The 14,214-nt window shown below is 46.1% G+C and overlaps 1 protein-coding gene across 1 annotated transcript in view; it reads right to left on the reverse strand.

The window, feature by feature from the left end:
• The window catches only part of LOC308184837 (vasculin-like), a 112,401-nt gene that overhangs the window by 97,737 nt on the left and 450 nt on the right, over positions 1-14,214 (reverse strand). The window lies entirely within an intron of this gene.

A 14,214-nucleotide genomic window follows, 5' to 3' on the forward strand; every position in this document is an offset into this window, starting at 1 on the left:
TAGATTTTTCTATCAATCACTGCACACACTGCAATAAGCAAGGTACAATAAGCAACAGGGTCAAAATCTCATGCAGAACTACGATTGTAAAGTAGTGTGCCTACTAGAATCTACATCAGTCAACAAGCCACTAAGCGCTAGGAATGTTGCTTCGCAGCGATACTGCTTCTTACTTGCACAGCACAATCACACAATCACACAATCACGCAGAGAGGCCTCTTGCACTTCTCATTCACACCACAAGAAAACATCACTTAAAATAATTTGTGTGCGGCTTCAGGAGGTCCTTGTCTGCTCCCGTGGTGAGCGGCTGAGAGTGGAGACCCCTCCGAGGAAAAAATGCTCGGGGTGCACCTAGGGGCATCCGTTCCACAGTCGATCCCACAGCCGAGCAGAGCGGCTCCTGGCGCAAGGAAGGATGCTATTATAGTTTGTATAATGACAGCAAAGAGATGCATTGCAATAAGGAGCAAGTGACCTTTTTTTTTTTTTTCCGAGCAATTACACCTTACACATGCTATTACTGTTACACATCTCAGGATATCTAATTCCTGTGGCTCTAGGGGCGCTTGCGATAAGTAGACAGTCCAGTCTTTGTCATCCGCCGGGTTCCCCACCAGACATGTCGTAGATGGGTCATTTCATTGGCTCCACCAGATCCAGGAACCTCCTCCCATCTAACCTTTAGTGCACTGCTGTATTAATCAGCTCCAGATTATCACCGAATGGGTCACCCACAGTCTGGGCTGGACTGAGACCCAGGAGGCGCCGAAGCTGCAGAGGCGGACGAGGATGATGGTCCCAACCATGGTCGCATGCCACGAGCTGGCACCCATCATGGTCCTTGCCCTGTGGAAACACAAGCGTACCCTCGCCCCCAGGTTATTAGGGGATATGGTCCTTCCCACCTCCCAGTATCCAGATTTCTCATCATAACCATCGCTTTTCCTGTTGGAACGGAGGTTAGTCCTGATTCCATTGATTTAAAATGCTTAATTATACGTGGTACGTCTTCGTATTGAAAAGGTAGTGTCAAATGATTTATGACATATACCACTTTGTTCAATCTATTCTGCGGGGTCTCCTGTGTCTCCCCCTTTTTCTGTTTAGCCAATAAGTCCTTTAACGTGCGGTGAACACGTTCTACTATTGCTTGTCCTGTGGGTGAGTGTGGGATGCCTGTCTTGTGAGTGATGCCCCAGGTATGGAAAAAAAGTCGCGTAGAGCGGCTTGCATAAGCTGGGCCATTATCAGTTTTTATTTCTTTAGGGATTCCGAGGGCGGCGAAGGCCGCACGGAAATGCGCCTGTACGTGACGGCTTGTTTTGCCCGTCATCGCAGAGGCCCAGAGCGCGTGCAAAAAAGAATCTATGGACACGTGAACGTATTTTAGCCTCCCGAACTCAGGAATGTGAGTAACGTCAGTTTGCCAAAGCTGAAGAGAAGAGAGGCCCCTAGGATTAACTGTAGTCGGTGGGCCTGGTCGTTGTTGACAATCCGGGCAGGTCTGTACTATGAGCTTAGCATCTCCTATGGGGATGGCAAACTGTTTGGACAATGCCTTTGCAGCCTGGTGGAAGAATTGATGTGATAAACGAGCCTGGGACAATGTATTTGGCACTGGGACTTGCAATGCAATGTTAGTCAATTGATCGGCCCGGGCATTTCCTTCTGCAAAGAATCCCGGGAGTGTCATATGACTTCTAATGTGGATCACGCAATAAGGGTGGGTATGGTGCTCTACAAGAAATAATAACTCTTTAAATTTTAAGAATAGTGCTTCGTTGTGGATGTGTTTGATCTGAGATCTTTCAATGTGTTGTGCTACTCCTACTGCATAATGTCAATCAGAGACAATATTTAGTGGAGCCTGGTCCCATTGCTTGAACGCCATTACTACTGCATGTAATTCTACTATCTGAGGGGAGCCCTGTATTGTTTCTATGACATGTTGCCAGTGGCCTCCTTGTTCCCACGTGACTACAGCTTTTCCCTTTCTCCCTGACCCGTCTGTGAATACTGTTTGTCCTTGGACTGGGTGCCATCGATATAGCGGCTTGTCCTCAACGTGTACATTATTATAAAAGGTAAGCATTTTATGAGACGGGAGATGTATATCAAGTTGACCATTGAAACCCGAAAGGGCTGATTGTAGCTCTAAGCTATTCTGGAGGCACCAATCAAGATAGTCTTTAACTATCGGAATGATAATGGATTTTGGCTCTTCTCCAGCCATTTCTATAATTCGTTCTCTTCCCTCCCTAATCAAATCTGAAAACATTTCAATGCGGGTGGCAAGTGTCTTTGTCGGTTGGTGGGGTAGAAACACCCATTCTAATAGCAGCAACGGGTCTGTTGCGTTGGAGTCCCATTGCGCAATAATAGCTAAAGGTTGTGGATTCTGGTTGCATATGTAGAGCTGAATGGGTAAATTTTCTGCTCGCCGCTGGCATTGTTGTGCAGAGATCTTCTCCTCTATACGGTGTAGCGCCGCCCTGGCTTCATTAGTCAGCCGGCGGGGCGCATTAATACTAGTGTCCCCTTTTAACAACTCGAACAGGGGTGCTAGTATATGGTTGTCAATTCCGCATTGCGTCCTTATCCAATTTATATTGCCTATAAGCTTCTGGACATCACTGAGCGTGCGAATGTCCCTTGTAATGGCTACGTTTTGGGGTTGAATACTGTGCTGCAGTATCTTCCAGCCTAAATATTTCCAAGGCGCCTCGATTTGAATTTTCTCCGGTGCGATTTGTAATCCCCATGTCTGGAACTCCTGCCGTAGAACAGGCAGTACTTCTTGCGTTAAGTTGTCTGTCGGACTGGAGAGCAATATGTCGTCCATATAATGATAGATGTATACGTGCGGGAATCGTTTGCGTACGGGGCGTAGCGCTTCTGCTACGTATGTTTGGCAAATTGTTGGGGAATTTTTCATCCCTTGAGGCAGCACAGTCCAATGATACCTATCCATTGGTTCGGTCTTATTGATTTTTGGGACCGAGAACGCGAATCGAGGAGCATCAGCAGGGTGAAGTGGAATAGTAAAGAAGCAGTCCTTTAAATCGATAATCAAGATATTCCAATTGCAAGGGAGCATAGCAGGAGAAGGTAATCCGGGCTGGGGAGCTCCCATGTCCTCCACTGCATTGTTTATTTGACGTAAATCGTGAAGTAATCGCCATTTCCCGCTTTTCTTTTTAAAAAGAAACACGGGTGAATTCCAGGGACTGGTTGTGGGGGTAATGTGTCCCAATTGTAACTGTTCTTGGACAAGTTCTTGGAGAGCAGCGACCTTTTCCGCAGGAAGCGGCCATTGATTCACCCACACAGGATTATCAGTTCTCCAGGTGAGTCTCATGCGCAGTTGCTCGTCAATGGCCGCTATTGAAAATTTTCCGGAAAGCTCAGAGTGAACTCGCCTTGCCCCATCACATCCCTCCCCAGGAGACTGACAGGTATGAGGGCAGCATACGGCCGGACGTTATACAGCGAGCCTTCATGAGTCTTAATGCTAAGCATATATCGGCTCTGAAAGGTACCGGAGACACCACCAACTCCCACAAGGCCTTTTGTGGTGGAATCTAAAGGCCAACTTTTGGGCCAATCGTGAAGAGAAATTACTGTAACATCTGCCCCGGTATCCATTAATACGGTTATTTGTGCGCTGGAGGGGTCAGCCTGTGGGTGATGAAGTGTTAGGGTCAGCGTAGGCCTCTTGATGGTAATGGCCGAGGCCCAAAAAGCTGACGGGGGTCCCGTTGATCCAAACTCCGCGTCGTGTCGGTCACATGTCTCTGCTTGTGGAACTATGGCTTTAAATAGTATTAACTGTGCAATTGTAGTCCCCTTGGGAATGAGCATCGGTGGGGAGGGAGTCCATGCCATTGCTTGTATTATGCCTTCATAATCAACGTCAATGACTTCAGGCAGTATAAAAAGACCCGTTAGTGTGGTGCTAGACCGCCCTAGCAAGAGGGCGCTGCATCCCTTCCCTATTGGTCCCTGTACATTTAGAGGTATTCTGCGAACCCGAGTGTCCCAAAGGGTGCAGCTCGTTACTGTGGAGACATCCAATCCGGCGCTTCCTCGGGTTCTGGCTGTGAGGGAATCCACGGTGACGTAGTAGGCGGGATCGCTGGAGCAGTGGGCGGCTGCGGTCGCAGCCCGGTAGTCGTCATCGCCCAGGGCGGTGACTTCCGCGAGGACGGCCCGCCCACGAAGGAGGGCCGGGGCACTTGTGTCATCGCGCGGCCCCGCCCCGCGCTCTGCTTCCCGTTTCCCTGCCGCGGTTGTAAAGGTCGTCCCTCTGCATCATGCGTCGAACGGCACTGGCTAGCCCAGTGCCATCCCGTGCCGCACCGTGGGCAAACAGTGGGAGGGGCAGAGTTACCGCGTTCCCCCTGTAAGAAATGGTCCAGCAATTCGTGCCACTAAGGGGTTTTGAAGGGTTAACATTGAGGCCTGGGTTTAGGCGAGAAGAGAACAAAGGGATTTCTTCGGAGAAAAACTGCTGACTTTGCACGAATGTGCAGTAACTTCTGACAGCCGGCCAAGAGACCACTAGATAAGGAGGAAGAATATGAGCCTCCCTGTCTCCCTGTCCGAGCGGCCCCCGAGAAAGTAACAGAGACTGATAAGCAGGTGCACCTGGAAGGACGTCGGATTCGGGAAACCAATTATAATAACCTTGCCTCTTTTAGAAGTAGTAATAAATATGTATTAGCCTAGGAGTATAAAAAATTAGATGCCTTACGTAACGGGTGTGCGTCCCGGTGGAGCAGAGACTCCCGGCGCACCCAGCGCTGTTTGCTTGCCTCTATTCGTTTAATAAATTGTAAACTCTGATTGTAATCCTATTTGGGACTCAGTCATTTATAACAATTGGGGGCTCGTCCGGGATGGTCTTGGTTCCTGAATTCTGACTTGATCTAGGAGGGGCGCCCCCACCATTTGGTGGCTCCTGTTCGAGTCAGGTCGGGACTAATGCCATCTCGAACCTGAATAAGGGCAAGCAAAGATTTAGATTTTTATGAGCTCCCTTTTGCCGGCTGCAGCACTATATTTTGCCCGTAATTCTGCGCGCGAAGATCCGAACGAAGACGACGGAGTCGTAAGTATTTAATGTGTATACCGTTCGGTTGGGTGGGATTCGGTTGCCTGTGTGTGTGTGAGAGTGTGATTGAGACGGAACGTAGTTCCGAAGCGATTGTGGAGGTCTTCTAACCGCGGTTCCAATCTCCCGCGAGGGACTTGGCCGGTGAAGGACCGAAGCGATTCCTATAGGATTCGTGGGCGGGTGATAGGTCCTAAACCCCCTGCAAGACACTCTCACTAAGGCAACCAAGGGCTGTAGGAATTGCCACAGTAAAATTCCTAGATGGGTCAGATTAAATCGAAGACCCGGGACCAGAGAAAAGGGAGCAAATTACCAGACATACCACCAGAAAGTCCATTAGGGATAATGATTAGAAATTGGAACGATAGGGGCCCCAGAAAAGGAAAAAGCAAAGTAAAAATGATTCAGTATTGTATGATAGAATGGCCAAAGGAGCCTTTAAGACCACATGTCTTTTGGCCTATTTTCGGATCTTTTGAAGACTGGGTTTGCCAGGCTTTAAATCTACATGTTAACTCAAAGGAACCTTTTAGTCAGGAGGAAAGTGATTATGCAAGATTATGGATCAGGACTTCACGTCCTTTTCCAGCCTCAGTATTTACACTAAAAACAGAGGAGGAGTTTGAAGAAGGAGAAGAAAGGAAAAAGAAAAAGAGGATAAATGGGAGCCATTAGATAATTTACCACCTCTATATTCTAACAATCCACCTCTGGCAGTGGCCCCACCTCCGGCAGCTGTGGTATCTCCACCGCCGACAGCACCGGAATCAGACCGACCCCCGGCTGCATGTACGAGAAGTAGGACTGCCACATCTGAGGGAGCTTCTCTATATCCCTTAAGAGAGGTACCCCTGGGAGGCAATCAGGGAGGCATTGGGTTTGTGGCAGTCCCCTTAAATACCACAGATGTAAGGAATTTCAAGAAAGAAATGGGGGCCTTATTAGGTGACCCCCTCGGAGTAGCTGAAAGACTGGACCAATTCCTAGGTCCCAATACTTATACCTGGGAAGAAATACAGTCCATTTTAGGGATCTTATTTACTGTCGAGGAAAAAGGAATGATTAGGCAAGCTGGAATGAGAATGTGGGAGAGACAGAATCAGGCAGGACCCCCAGGAGACCAAAAATGGCCAAACGTGGATCCCCACTGGGATCATCAACAACCCCAAGGAAGACAGAATATGAGGGATTTGAGAACATTAATCATACAGGGAATAAGGGAAGCTGTTCCCCGAGGGCAAAACATTAATAAAGCATTTAATGAACAACAAGGGAAAGACGAATCTCCAACAGAATGGTTGGAGAGATTAAGGAGAAGTTTACAAATGTATTCTGGAATTGACCCGAATACAGTGGCTGGAACTGCACTCCTTAGAACGCAATTTGTAGCTAAATCCTGGGGGGACATAAGGAGGAAATTAGAAAAGCTGGAAGATTGGCAAGAGAGGGGATTAGAAGAGTTACTTAGGGAAGCACAGAAAGTATATGTTAGGAGAGATGAGGAAAAACAAAAAGCAAAAGCTAAGATTTTTGTAGCAGCAGTAAGAGAAAGTCAGAGAAATAAGACTCTGTCCGGAGAAAGGAGGGAGAAGGGAATAGAGAAAGCCCCTAGGGGGCAGTCTTGTCGAGAGAAATACACCATTCCCGCTTGTTACTATTGCAACAAGAAGGGACACATTCAGAGGAACTGTCGTAAGCGGGAGCAAGATGAGAAAACATTCAAAGAAGAATAGGGGTGTCAGGGGCTATATCTTCTGGGGACGTCAACATCAACGGAGCCCTTGATAAAACTACTAATTGGTCCCCATAAAGAGGAAGTTTTGTTTTTAGTGGACACAGGAGCTGAAAAATCTACTATTCAAAAACTTCCAAAAGGAGTAGAGGAAGGGAACAATTATATGTCAGTGATAGGGGCAAAAGGAGAGCCTTTTAGAGTGCCTGTCTTGAAAAATGTAAAAGTAGAAACTGGGAAGAAAACTTATGTTAATGATTTTCTTTTGCTCCCTGAAGCAGAGTACAATTTACTGGGGAGAGATTTGATTTTAAGATTGAATTTGAGCATTCAGAGTCAAGGGGACGAATTGCAGATTAAATTATACACTTTGACACAAAAAGATGAAGAAGTCATTAACCCTTTAGTATGGTATAAGGAGGGGGAGACTGGAAGGATAGAAATGGACCCCATAAATATTCAAATAATGGATCCCCATCGTCCAATCCGAGTCAAACAATACCCTATACCAATGGAGGGTCGAAAGGGGTTAAAACCTGTGGTTGACAGACTTCTGGAAAAAGGAACTTTAGAACCGTGCATGTCGCCTCATAATACACCCATCCTCCCCGTAAAAAAATCGGATGGGTCATACAGGATGGTGCAAGACCTGAGAGCTGTAAATCAGCGAACACTCGCTAAATTCCCTGTGGTGGCAAATCCTTATACTTTATTGAGTCGCATATCTCCCAAACATACCTGGTATAGTGTAATAGATCTGAAAGATGCATTTTGGGCCTGCCCTCTGGATGAGAGATCCAGAGATTATTTTGCCTTCGAGTGGGAGGACCCCGAAACGGGACGAAAACAACAATTAAGATGGACTGTGCTACCACAGGGGTTTACAGAGTCACCAAATCTATTTGGACAAACTTTAGAAAAAATTTTACAAGATTTCACGTTACCTAGGGGGGTCAAATTATTGCAATATGTGGATGATCTATTAATAGCAGGAGAAACTGAAGAGGGAACCCGAGAAGCTACTATTAAATTGCTAAACTTTTTAGGGGAAAGGAGATTAAAGGTGTCTTGATTGAAATTACAGTTTGTGGAACAGGAAGTAAAATACTTGGGGCACTGGCTGAGTAAGGGGAAAAAGAAATTAGATCCTGACAGGGTATTAGGGATTCTATCTTTAAGACCCCCACAAACTAAAAAGGAAATTCGGCAAGTATTGGGATTATTAGGATATTGTAGACCGTGGCTTGAAGGCTACAGTGAAAAGGTCAAATTCTTATATGAGAAATTAACTAATAACCAGCTTAAGTGGTTCACAGAGGATGATCAGAAATTTGAGGAAATAAAAAGGGCTTTAATACAGGCACCTGTACTGAGCCTTCCAGATCTGGAAAAACCTTTCTATCTCTTTGTAAATACATCGAACCAAACAGCATATGGAGTTCTCACTCAAGATTGGGCAGGGATTAAGAAACCTGTAGGGTATTGCTCTAGGTTGCTTGATCCAGTAAGTAGAGGGTGGCCTGCTTGTCTTCAAGCTCTGGTCGCTACAGCATTACTAATAGAAGAAGTTAGGAAGATTACCTTTAGTGCTCCTTTAAAGGTGTATACTCCACACAATGTTAGAAGTGTCTTACAGCAAAAAGCAGAAAAATGGTTAACGGATAGTCGGATCCTAAAGTATGAAGCAATACTAATTGACTCACCTGACTTAGAACTGAGGGTAACCTCTGCTCAGAGCCCAGCACAATTTTTGTTCGGAGAACCACAGGAGGGAGTACAACATAACTGTTTAGAGGTAATTGAGACTCAGACAACAGTGAGGCCGGATTTAAAGGATGCTGAGTTGGAGAAAGGAGAGGCACTGTTTGTAGATGGCTCCTCCCGAGTAGTGGAAGGAAAAAGAAAATCAGGATATGCAATAATTAATAAGAACTTAGAACCTGTGGAATCCGGACCTTTGAGCCCATCATGGTCAGCTCAGGCTTGTGAGCTGTATGCCCTATGTAGGGCCCTGGAACTATTAAAAGGGAAAAGTGGGACGATATATACAGACTCTAAATATGCATATGGGGTGGTCCATACTTTTGGAAAAATTTGGGAAGAAAGAGGTCTAATTAATACTCAAGGGAGGAATCTTATACATCAAGAGTTAATAATAAAAATTTTAAGGGCATTAAGAGAACCAAAGGAGATAGCAGTGGTACATGTAAGAGGACACCAAAAGGGATTGGATTATCGAATCAGAGGAAATAATCTAGCAGATAAGGAGGCCCAGGAAGCAGCCCTGAGGACTCAGGTTGTTAAAATCAATGTGATACGAGAGGAAGAAAGGCGAGAAAGAGAAGAAAAGAAATTTACCCCTGAAGAACAAGCAAAATTGGAGAAAATAGGGGCTAAGTTAGAACAAGGAGAATGGACACTGCCTGACGGGCGAGAGATATTGCCAAAAGCCTATGCGAGGCAAATACTGGAACGTTTACATGCACAAACACATTGGGGTATGAAGGCATTAAGCGATCATTTCCTTAAACAATTTGGTTGCATTGGAATTTTTGAAATAGCGAAACAAATTACACAAGGTTGTTTAACTTGTCAGAAAATAAATAAGAAAGTGTTTCGACAAGCAGCTATGGGAGGGAGAAAAACAGCTTATAGGCCTTTCGAGAAAGTACAAGTTGATTTCACTGAATTGCCCAAGGTAGGGAGAATGAAATATCTATTGGTAATCGTAGATCATTTAACACAATGGGTAGAAGCTTATCCTGTAGCACGAGCTACTGCACAGACAGTGGTAAAAATTTTATTGGAACATTTAATACCAAGGTATGGGATAATCCAGTACATTGATTCTGATCAGGGCACACACTTTACTTCTAAAATAATAAAATTGTTGTGTCAATCATTAGGTATTCAGTGGGAATACCACACTCCCTGGCACCCACAGAGCTCAGGGAAAGTAGAAAGGATGAATCAAACAATAAAACAACAATTGACTAAGTTAATGATCGAGACACAGCTGCCCTGGACGAAATGCTTACCATTGGCACTTTTAAACATAAGAACTAAACCACACAGTGAGACTGGATTATCATCATATGAAATGTTATATGGTATGCCTTATTCTCAAGGGATGCCCCTAGGGAACAATGTAATTGAGGATCATAGTATCCAGAAATACATAATTACCATTGGAAGGAGATTACAGGAGCTAAGAGAAATTGGGATGATGACTCAGACACCACCTTTAGGATTTGCTATTCATAAGATACAACCAGGAGACAAGGTCTTAATAAAAACCTGGAGAGAAGAATCATTGAACCCCCGATGGGAGGGACCGTACCTTGTTTTACTTACTACTGAAACAGCTGTGAGAACAGCAGAAAGGGGTTGGACCCACGCATCCAGAATAAAAGGACCAATAACTACCGAAGCCTGGAGGGTTGAGTCCACTCCTGGGGAACTGAAACTGAGATTAAAGAGGAACTGATATCCCAGCAATAAGGTTCTGCATGAAGTAAGGGCACTGGATAAAGAGGACAAGTCTGAAGGGAGGAAAGGGAGAAGGCAAGACCGGGGTAGGACCCTCCACTGCGGTGTGTATGGTCTACCGAGGGAGGCAACCCCTATGGGTATTGACTGCCGAGTGAGAGGGCCTCGACCGGACTTCTCCCGCGCTAAGATCAGTTTGTCCTGAGAAAAGTAACATGAGAACCTCTTAAACCCATAATGAAATTGTGATTAGTTTTTCCAGGAGCTGGATCACCCCGAAGGGCTGAATGGTAACACAAGCTCTGAAAGCGGGCCCAACCTCATGATTGAAGGCGTTTCCCACACTCTCAAGATTGGACGACGAAAAAGGATAAGAAATGCTATACTTTCTGGTATTGTTTTTACAGGGGCAATTGGGCCATGGGCAAGAATGGAGGAATAACTTTTTCACTTTGGGGGAGGAAGTGGCTAGGGCCTTTAACCTTAGTAACTGCTGGATTTGTGGAGGACCGGGGGGAACTGAAAGTTGGCCCTGGGTAGCAGGCCCAGTTGAACCCAAGTGGTGGGTCAGTAATCTGAGCGAAGTTCATAATGGGACGCAATTTTGGAAAGAGGAAGGAGGCCCATGGCAGTTGCACTCGTCAGCTCGGGGTGTATACTGCTTGAACAGAACAGGAACAGTGGCGGTGGGAAAAAGCATTTGCAATTGGACTCTGTCTCCTGGATATGATTGTACCGATCCTGGATGTAGTCCTATAAACTGTACAGCACGTAGTGGGAAATGGAACACCACACATGTTCAGCTGAGAAATGGGACTTGGCTGAAATGCTCATACAGAGAATTTTTTGGATCCGGATGTAAAACTGTGGCAAGAGCACAAGCGGGGGGACAATTTGATGGTCAAATCTTGAGCTGTCAGCGCGATAACACCACTAAGGAACAGCATGTGGTGCGGGTCTATCGCTGGAGATGGCAGAATGAGAATGGGAGGCAAGTGTTCTTTAAGCATTTCTGGTCAGCTTATAATATAACTGGCCACCAAGGAGAACTGAATTGTGACTGTAAGTGGAAACCCGATGCGGGAGCTTGGAAGTGCGCATATACGAGTACGAACGGGGCAGACATTGTAACAGGACCACTCGGTAACAAGGACACTCTGTATTATCATGCCCCAAGGGCTAAAAAGGGATGGAATGGTCCTTTTCCAAATGGGACATGGGCCCTAAAGGGACATTATTGGGTGTGTGGCAAACATGCTTACAAGAGGCTACCTGAAAATTGGTCGGGAATATGCTATGTGGGGTACATAAGACCCTTGTTCTTTTTATTGTCACAAACACAAGGAGATCATTTAGGAATAAGATTATATGATGACCTGAACAGAGTGAAACGATCTATAGATACTTCCTTAACCGGGGGTAGTGCCCAAGAATGGGGAAAGGATGAATGGCCTCCTGAAAGAATCATACAGCATTATGGGCCAGCCACCTGGAACCCGAATGAGTTGATATCAGGAGCCCGAGAACCTATTTATAATTTGAACCGAATAATTAGGTTGCAAGCTATCCTCGAGGTTGTAACAAATCAAACAGCGACAGCCTTGGATCTTTTGGCTGACCAATCCACTCAAATGAGAAATGCTATATTCCAACATAGAATGGTCTTAGACTATTTACTAGCAGAAGAAGGGGGAGTATGTGGAAAACTGAACGATTCTAATTGTTGTCTACAGATTGATGATAATGGAAAAGTGGTCAAGCAGATAACAAAGGAAATTAGAAAGCTAGCCCACGTCCCAGTACAAACTTGGAAGGGTATGGATTGGGATTTCTTTTCATGGTTGCCTGGTGAACCATGGGTTAAAAGGATGCTGTTTTTATTTTTATGTGGTATAGTGACATTATTGTTTATACCTTGTATGATACCTTGCTTTACGTTGTTGATACGGCGAGTAATAAATAGCACCCAATTTGTGATGACTTCAGTGGAGAGAAAAGGTGACGTGTCGATAATGATGCTTAAGAAGTGGACACCCCGAGAACTGACTGATGAAATCCAGTTGTTACTGACAAAGGTTGAAGGAGAGACACGAATTGATGATTAAAAAAAAAAAAAAAAGGGAGGAATTGTAAGAAATGGTCCAGCAATTCGTGCCACTAAGGGGTTTTGAAGGGTTAACATTGAGGCCTGGGTTTAGGCGAGAAGAGAACAAAGGGATTTCTTCGGAGAAAAACTGCTGACTTTGCACGAATGTGCAGTAACTTCTGACAGCCGGCCAAGAGACCACTAGATAAGGAGGAAGAATATGAGCCTCCCTGTCTCCCTGTCCGAGCGGCCCCCGAGAAAGTAACAGAGACTGATAAGCAGGTGCACCTGGAAGGACGTCGGATTCGGGAAACCAATTATAATAACCTTGCCTCTTTTAGAAGTAGTAATAAATATGTATTAGCCTAGGAGTATAAAAAATTAGATGCCTTACGTAACGGGTGTGCGTCCCGGTGGAGCAGAGACTCCCGGCGCACCCAGCGCTGTTTGCTTGCCTCTATTCGTTTAATAAATTGTAAACTCTGATTGTAATCCTATTTGGGACTCAGTCATTTATAACACCCCCCTGCTCCTCGCTGTGGGCATTCGGTGGCAAGATGCCCCGTGGCTCGACAGCGAAAACACCGTTTTCGCCCGGTTTTAAGTGCAGTAGCAAAGGCTCCGGCCAAAGCGGCAGTGTGATGTTCTATGGATCCGACTCGATTGCAAGCCTCTATCATTTGTACCAGTGTAGTATTAGCAGGCAGGGCTTGGAGTATTTTCTTACAGTCTGTGTTTGCATTTTCTACCGCCAGTTTTAGTATAAGGGCCTCTTTGGCCTCGCGGTTGTCAATTTGTTTGTCCAAAGCGTCTCGCAGTCTATCAATGAATTGCATATAAGGCTCGGTAATTTGTTGCCTAATGCTGGTAAACGATGGCTCGGCTTTTCCAACTTCAGGCAACTTCAACATAGCCTGGAAGGCCAGAGACGCGGACTGCCGCAAGATGGCATCGTCGAGCCTAGCCTGCAATCTCGGATCAAATAACGGCTCAGCCCCCATCAACTGTGGGATCCCGGCTCCCAAGAGGGGGTCGCCGGGCTGCCGGTCCAGGTTACGCAGGGCGGCCAATTCGCACGCTTCTTTCCATTTTTGCTCCCACAGTAATTTTTGTGTTGGCGTTAAAATCATCGCGGCTATCTGATGGCAATCGTACGGCACCAGCAAGTGACCAGTCATAACATTTTCTAACAATGACTGAGTAAATGGTGCGTGTAATCCATATGTAGTCACAGTCTTTCTTAATTCTTTAATTAGGTCCCAGTGGAAGGCATTATATTCATTTGGACCGTTGGGTCGCACCTGCACCGGGAAAGCCATTCCCACCGGGTCCCCGTCTTTTAGAGCTTCCCGGCGCACCAGCTCCCATCGTTCCCGCGGGTCGAAAGCTCGGGCCCCCAGGGAGGCATTATCGGGGGCAGGCAAGGCGGGAGCCGAGGGGGTCAGCGGGGAGGGGCTCTGCGGCGGCGGTCCACGGCCCTCTTCCTTGTCATCCCCCGGGTCTATCAAACTGCACCGCTCTGGTGACCTTGCAGGCTCTGATCTCAGTTCGGCTGCTGTTATTGCCTGGGCAGCGGCGTTCTGTACTTCCTTTTCTGCCTGCCACGATCTTAAAGTCTCAGTCACCAGCCGCCACATAGTCATCACCTCAGCAGCATTAGTATCCCCACTGGACGCTGCTTCCCATATTTTTTCCCCCGCTTGGTCCCAAGTTTTTACATCAAATACTGTGGAAGCCATTGAGGGGAGCCCTTGTTTTCGCAAAAATTTCAATAATAGCTTTATCTTA

Source organism: Anser brachyrhynchus (genome assembly GCF_964034855.1).
Source record: "Anser brachyrhynchus genome assembly, chromosome: W".
Lineage (NCBI taxonomy): Eukaryota > Metazoa > Chordata > Aves > Anseriformes > Anatidae > Anser > Anser brachyrhynchus.